At 42.7% G+C, this 7,394-nt stretch overlaps 1 protein-coding gene across 2 annotated transcripts in view; it reads left to right on the forward strand.

Annotated features, from left to right (window-relative positions):
* Nucleotides 1–7,394, forward strand: part of Ece2 (endothelin converting enzyme 2) — a 48,973-nt gene that overhangs the window by 14,646 nt on the left and 26,933 nt on the right. The window lies entirely within an intron of this gene.

Consider the following 7,394-nt stretch of genomic DNA (forward strand, 5'->3'; position numbering starts at 1 on the left):
CCCCCGCCCCACTGTCTTTCAGGTGTGTTAGTCCAGAGGACTCAGAGGTAGATGCAGGTGGCTGCCTTCAGGAAACTAAATGGGAACACGTGGCATGGGAAGAGATGTCAGCCCCAAGGCCCCAGACCTTGAGGATCCGTTCCTATCCTGTTCTCTGGTCTGTTCTAGTCTCTGGGTGGAAACTGGACCTGGAGACCTAGTCGCAGTGAGAGGGACACTGACACCTGTAAGAAAAGGCAAGCAGAAGCTCAGGCCATTGAGTCCCGGAAACACACACACACACACACACACACACACGTAGTTGTCCAGCAATGAGTTTCAATCCTGACTCTACCACTGAGTGACCTTTAGTTGAAGACCTCATAGTTATCGATTTTAAAAAATAGTTCATTTGTACTTGTGTCATTTAAGGAAAATCCCATCAAACCTTAGCTAACACCCTTGGATGTTCTCCATGCATTTGTATCATATGCATCCATCTCTGAGCCCCACAGTCTCATCAAAAAGCATAACTTATTTTTTTTAATAGTTGTTTACTTATTTTTTTAGTAATACTGAGGTTTGAATTTACCATTTGAGCCATGCCCAAAGCTAGCCACTACTTAGTAAGGCCAGGTAGAGGCATAAACAAACTCAGGGATTCTTGTTTTTTTGCTCTCTTTTGAAGCTCTACCAAGTCCTAACGTTCGTTTTATAGATGGAATTGTCCTGAGGTAAGGTGGATGCAAGGAAGTAAGGAGGAGCTCATTACCTAAAGTGCTAAAATAAATAAATGAGAGGTCCATGAGAGATTTTGCTAAGGATGAGAGCACTGTATCAGAACAACTCTCTTCTCTCCCTAGAATGAGGGAGAAAGAAATAACAATTTATTGTGGAATTCATTTGGCTAGTTTCTTTTTTAATCTAATTTTTTTTGACTGTAGGACTTGAACTCGGTTTGGGTGCTGTCTCTGAGTGCTTTTGTTCACTTTTGTTGACTTTGAGTCACAACCCAACTTCCACTTTTCTGGTGGTTAATTGGAGATAAGTCTCACGGACTTTCTTGCACAGGCTGACTTTGAACTGAGATCCTCAGATCTCAGCCTTCTAAGTAGCTAGGATTACAGGTGTGAGCCACCAGTGCCCAGCTTCTTTAGTCTAATTCCTATGCATTCTGTGCATACTACAATGTGGTTACATTCAATACTGAATGTAAATAAGCTTTATCAATGACATAAAAATATATATGGGGGGGAGTGATTTTTTTTTTTTTTGTCGGTTGCAGGTCTTGAACTCTGGGCCTGGGCACTGTCCCTCAGCTTTTCAGCTCAAGGATAGGGCTCTACCACTTGAGCCACAGCGCCACTTCTGGTTTTCTAGTGGTTTATTGGAGATAAGAGTCTCACAGACTTTCCTGCCCAGGCTGTCTTTGAACCGAGATCCTCAGATCTCAACCTCCTGAGTAGCTAGGATTACAGGCGTGAGCCACCAGCGACTGGCAGGGCAGTGATTCTTTAAATCTGTGCCTCTTCTTAAAATATATTGTAATACTATTCCATAAGAAGAAATTTATTTTCACAGGCTAAATGAAATGAATTTTGGAGTTGTTCCACAATACATTGAGTTTCTCAATTCGAAGTCCGTTAAGCTGACGATAATGGTCCATACCTGTAAACCTAGCAGGTGAGAGTTAAGGTGGGAGGAACTCAATTACATGAAGTCAGCCTGGCTACATAGTGAGACCATATCTCAAAAAAATAATAAAATTCTTCAAAATTTTGTGCATTTATTTTATATGCTTTAAATAAAATAATGTGTAATTTTGGCAATTGAATATTATCACTTTTATTCAGGTAGGTACAGTAAATCAATATAGTAGGCTGAATAGAGACCCTCTCCACACATCCCCAATTCATGTCCATTCTACAATATCAGAGACTGTGACATATGGAAATAGCATCTATGGAGATATAATTAATTAAGATGAGGTCATACTGGATACTGGGCTCAAAATCCAAACAGGTATCTTTCTAAGAGGAGGACATACAGAGACATACAGAGGGAAGAAGGCTACAAGAAAGTGGTTGAGCCAGGTGCTGGTAGCTCATGCCTGTAATCCTAGCTACTCAGGAGGCTGAGATCTGAGGATCATGGTTCAAAGCCAGCCCTGGCAGAAAAGTCCATGAGACTCTTCTCTCCAATTAACCACCAGAAAACCAGAAGGGGGGCTGTGGCTCAAAGTGGTAGAGTGCTAGCTTTGAGTACAAAGAGGCTCAGGGATAGTACCCAGGCCCAGAGTTCAAGCCCCACAACCTACAATAAATAAATAAATAAAGTGGTTGAGATAGGAGTGAGGGGGTTGGAGGCATGGCTTAGGAAGTAGAGTTCTAGCCAATGAGAGAAAACATCAGATAGTTTGAGTCCCTTCTCAAAAAGAAAGAGAGAGGAGTGATGGAGCTGAAAATCATGGACTGCTGGGAGCCACCAGAAACTCAAAGAAGCTCAGAAGGATTCTTCACTAGAGTCTACTGTATCTATCTATATATTTATAGATAGATATCTATACCTCTCTCTAGCTGTCTGTCTATCTGTGAGTTCAAGCCTAGTACCTGGCTTTTGCTGGTTAATTGGAGATAAGAGTTTCTCTCAGATTTGTCTGCCTGGGCTTGCTCTGAACTTCCATCCTCAGATCTGTCTCCTGAGTAGCTAGGATTACAGGCATGAGCATTGGTCATGCACCTGCTTATTATTGTTGTTATGATTATTATTAATTTCTTTATTTGTATTTTTAAAAATTTTACTTTATTGTTATAAAGGTGATGTACAGAGATTACACGAGTCGGGTAATGAGTACATTTCTTTTCATACAGTGTCTTCCCAGTCCCTCCCTCCTGTCTCCACCCACCACTTGTATAGTTCACTTTTAACAGTATCCAGTGAACTCCACTGCTGCATTTTTTCCCTCCAGTTCTGTTCCCTCCCCCCCACCCTCCCAAAGATAAACTCATGAATGTACTGTACAAAAGAAAAGAAAACAGAACCAACAACATTTTTTTCCAAATAGTTACTACTTTGTTAGGATATGTGATTTTGACTAATTAATATGTGACCTGACTAATGAACACAACTCTTGATTATTTCTCTTCTTTCCTTCATTCTTCCCCACCCCCCTTTTTTTCCCTGCCAGTCCTGGGTCTTGAACTGTCCTTGAACTGGGCCTGGTCACTGTCCCTGTGCTTCTTTTGCTCAAGGCTAGTGCTCTGCCACTTGAGCCACAGCACTACTTCTTTGCTTTTTCTGTTTATGTGGTATTGAGGAATTGAACCCAGGGTTTCATGCATGTTAGGCAAGCACTCTACCACTAAGCCACATTCCCAGCCCATTTTGTTTTTGTGCTAATTTTGGGTCTTGAACTCAGGGCCTGGATGCTGCCCCTGAGCTTCTTTTGTTCAAAACTAGTGCTTTACCACTTGAGCCACAGTGCTATTTCCTGTCTTAGTAGTTTGTTGGAGATAAGAATCTGACTTTGACTGCCTTGATTGGCTTTAAACTGCAACCCTCAATTCTCAGCCTCCTCAGTAGGCAGGATTATGGCCGGCCTGCCTGCCTGCCTGCCTGCCTGCCTGCCTGCCTGCCTGCCTGCTTGCCTTCTTTCCTTCTTTCCTTCCTTCCTTCCTTCCTTCCTTCCTTCCTTCCTTCCTTCCTTCCTTCCTGAACCCTTCCTTCCTTCCTGAATCCTTCCTTCCTTCCTTCCTTTTTTTCCCCTCTCTCCCTTTCTTTCTCTTTTTCTTCCTTTCTTTCCTCTCTCCCTTCCTTCCTTCTTCCCTTCCTCTCTCTTTCTCTCTCTCCCTCACACACACAGAGCAGTCTCTCTCTAACATCTCTAACACACAGAGCAGTCTCTCTCTAACACACACATACATGTTCATGACTCTCTTCCTCCTTCTTTCCCCCTCTCTTTTTTTCTCCCAGAGCTAAAACTCAGGGCTTCGTGCTTGCTCAGCTTGCTTGCTCTGATAGAGCCCAACCTCTTAAACCATACCTCTAGCCTAGTTTCTGTGGCGTTAAGCCACCCAGTGACACATTGCACTCCTAAGAAAGAAATATAAACAGTTGCATATATTATGGGCTAATCTTTTTTTCTTTTCTTTTTTTTGCCAGTCATGGGCCTTGAACTCTGGGCCTGGGTGCTGTACTTCAGCTCTTCAACTCAAGGCTAGCACTCTACCACTTGAGCCACAGCACCACTTCTGGCTTTTTTCTGCTTATGTGGTGCTGAGGAATCGAACCCAGGGCCTCATGCATGCAAGGCAAGCACTCTACCATTGAGCCACCTTCCAGCCCCGCTAATCTTTTTTTCTATCATCATTCATGACCATATTTCTCATTCTTTGAATTCTCTCTGGAGGGACTCTTTATTCCTACCCTGTCCACTTAAAGGAAATCTACAATCTATATGATGAGGGCATTTCCAGACTCATTTTATTTAAAAGACACTAGAAAAAGTTATCAAAAAACCTACACATTGGGCTGAGAATGTGGCCTAGTTGTAGAGTGCTTGCGTAGCATACATGAAGCCCTGGGTTCCATTCCTTAGTACCACATAACAAAAAGCCAGAAGTGGCACTGTGGCTCAAGTGGTAGAGTGCTAACCTTGAGCAAAAGATGCTCAGGGACAGTGCCCAAGCCTTGCATTCAAGCCCCAGAACTGGAAAAAAAAAACAAACCATACACACACACACACACAAACACACATTACACACATATACATACACATATGTAGTACATAGCCTAGTGCTCATTTTTATAAGTGTATATACAAGATCTGGAAGGATTCATACCAAGCTGCTAATAATTATCTCTACAGGTGATACAGGAATCCCAGCAGAATTATTGTTCATTTATTCAGAATGAATTTAATGTTTTATTCTATATACTTCTGGAGTAGTTTGCCTTTACAATAAAAAATATCTTAATGATTTGTGTGTGTGTGTGTAGGGGTGTAATGTGACTTGAATTCAGGGCCTGGGTGCTGTTCTTGAGCTCTTTCATGCAGGCTTGTTAGTGCTTTACCACTTTGAGCCACAGTACCACTTCCAGTTTGCTGGTGGTTAATTGGAGATAATAGTCTCACAGACTTTCCTGCACATGTTGGCTTTGAACTGCAATCTTTAGAATTCATTTTCCTGAATAGCTCAGATTACAGTTGTGAGTCACCAGTGCTAAGCTTAATGATTATTTTTTTAAACAACTGTCTGTGGATGTAGCTACAACCTGTCATCCTAGCTACTCAGGAGGCTTAGATCCGAGGATCGTGGTTCAAAGCCAATCCAAGCAGGAAAGTCATGAGACTCTTATCATCAATAAACTCCATCCCCCAAAACCCAGAAGTGGAACGGTGGCTCAAGTGGTAGAATGCTAGCTTTGAGCAATAGAAGCTCAGAGATAGTGCCCAGACCCAGGGGGTTTCTATACACATACAAAAAAGGTTTAAAACCAATGATATACTACTGGATATGGTGACACATATGTATAATCCTAGCACACAGGACATGGACACAGGATCTCTAGATAAGCCTGGGCTACAAAGCCAGAAACCCGGGGCTGGGAAGGTGGCTCAGTGGTAGAGTGCTTTCCTTGCATGCATGAGGCCCTGGGTTCGATTCCTCAGCACCATATAAGCAGAAAAAGCCAGAAGTGGTGCTGTGGATCAAATGGTAGAGTGCTAGCCTTGAGCTGAAGAGCTGAGGGACAGCACCCAGGCCCTGAGTTCAGGCCCTATGACCAGCAAAAAAAAAGAAAAAGAAAAGAAAACAAAGCCAGAAACCCCAAGTGCTGAGGATACAGCTCAAGTGGTATAGCACTTGCCTAATGGGGTCAAGGCTCCAGATTCAATCCCTATGACTGCCAAAGAGTAGTTCACTTACCAAATACCATATTCTAGTCTAAGACAAATCAGTTGACTCTGAGAGAGTAATACAGTGATTGAGAAGATCAGGAAGGGGCTGGGAAGGTGGCTCAATGGTAGAATGCTTGCCTTGCATGCATGAGGCCCTGGGTTCGATTCTTCAGCACCACAGAAGCAGAAGGAGCCAGAAGTGGGGCTGAGGCTCAAGTGGTAGAGCGCTAGTCTACAGCTGAAGAAAAAAGAGAAGATCAGGAAGAGTCTACACTCTAAAACTGTGTCTTCAAATTTTATGTTATGTTTATTTCCCTGAGGAGGGAAAATGAGGTTCTTATCTGTAAAATGGAAAATCATACTGGTAAAATATACCTTGAGCCATCATAAGGAGTAAATAAATTAATATTTGTAAAGTACATAGAAATGTTAGTTATTGTTATACTGAAACCCCAAAACACTTTTATTTTTTTTGCCAGTCCTAGGGCTTGAACTCAGGGCCTGGGCTCTGTCCTTAAACTTATCTGTGCTCAAGGCTAGCACTCTACCACTTAAGCCACAGTGCCACTTACAGCTTTTTCTGTTTATGTGGTACTGAGGAATTGAACCCAGGGCTTCATGCATGCACTCTACCATTAAGCCACATTCCCAGCCCCCAGAACTTTTTTGGGGGGGTCCGGTCATGGGGCCTGAACTCTGGGCCTGGGCGCTGTCTCTCAGCTCTTCAGCTCAAGGCTAGCGCTTTACCATTGAGCCACAGCGCCACTTCTGGCTTTTTTCTTTTTGCTTATGTGGTGCTGAGGAATCGAACCCAGGGCCTCAGGCATGCAAGGCAAGAGCTCTACCACTGAGCCACCTTCCCAGCCCTCCCCAAAAAACTTTTAAAAGAACATCGTTATCAGTACCCTTTGTTGCACATCCTTCCAGTCTTTTTTGCAGTCTATGCATCTATCCATTATCTGTCTTTTCACAAAAATTAGATCTTGTAAGCCTTTTCTTTTCCCATCTCTTCTATCATTTTATTTATTTTTAATTTTTAAATACTTTTTCTTCTACCATTTAGTAATGTCGCAAAGTATCTCATTGATAGGTATTTGATTTATTCAATAAGTATTCTACTCTTTGACATTGAGTTTTCCTGTCCTCTTTTTTTTTTTTTGTCAGTCATGGGGCTTGAACTCTGGGCCTGGGCACTGTCCCTCAGCTCTTCAGCTCAAGGCCAGTGCGCTACCACTTAAGCCACAGCACCACTTTTGGTTTTCTGGTGCTTTTTTGGAGATAAGAGTCTCACAGCCTTTCCTGACTGGGCTGGCTTTGAACTGCCTCCTCAGATCTGAACCTCGAGTAGCTAGGAGTACAGGCGTGAGCCACTGGCACCCAGCTGAATTTTCCTGTCCTTATTTTTTGTTGGATTATGAATAGTGCTATGATAAACAAATGTTTTGGAAAAAATATCCACAATATTTCATAGCTCCTTCAATCAAGAAGTTAATTGTAGCCAAGCACCAATGGCTCA

The sequence above is a fragment of the Dipodomys ordii genome, unplaced genomic scaffold, assembly GCF_000151885.1.
Source record: "Dipodomys ordii isolate 6190 unplaced genomic scaffold, Dord_2.0 Scaffold162, whole genome shotgun sequence".
Taxonomy (NCBI): Eukaryota; Metazoa; Chordata; class Mammalia; order Rodentia; family Heteromyidae; genus Dipodomys; species Dipodomys ordii.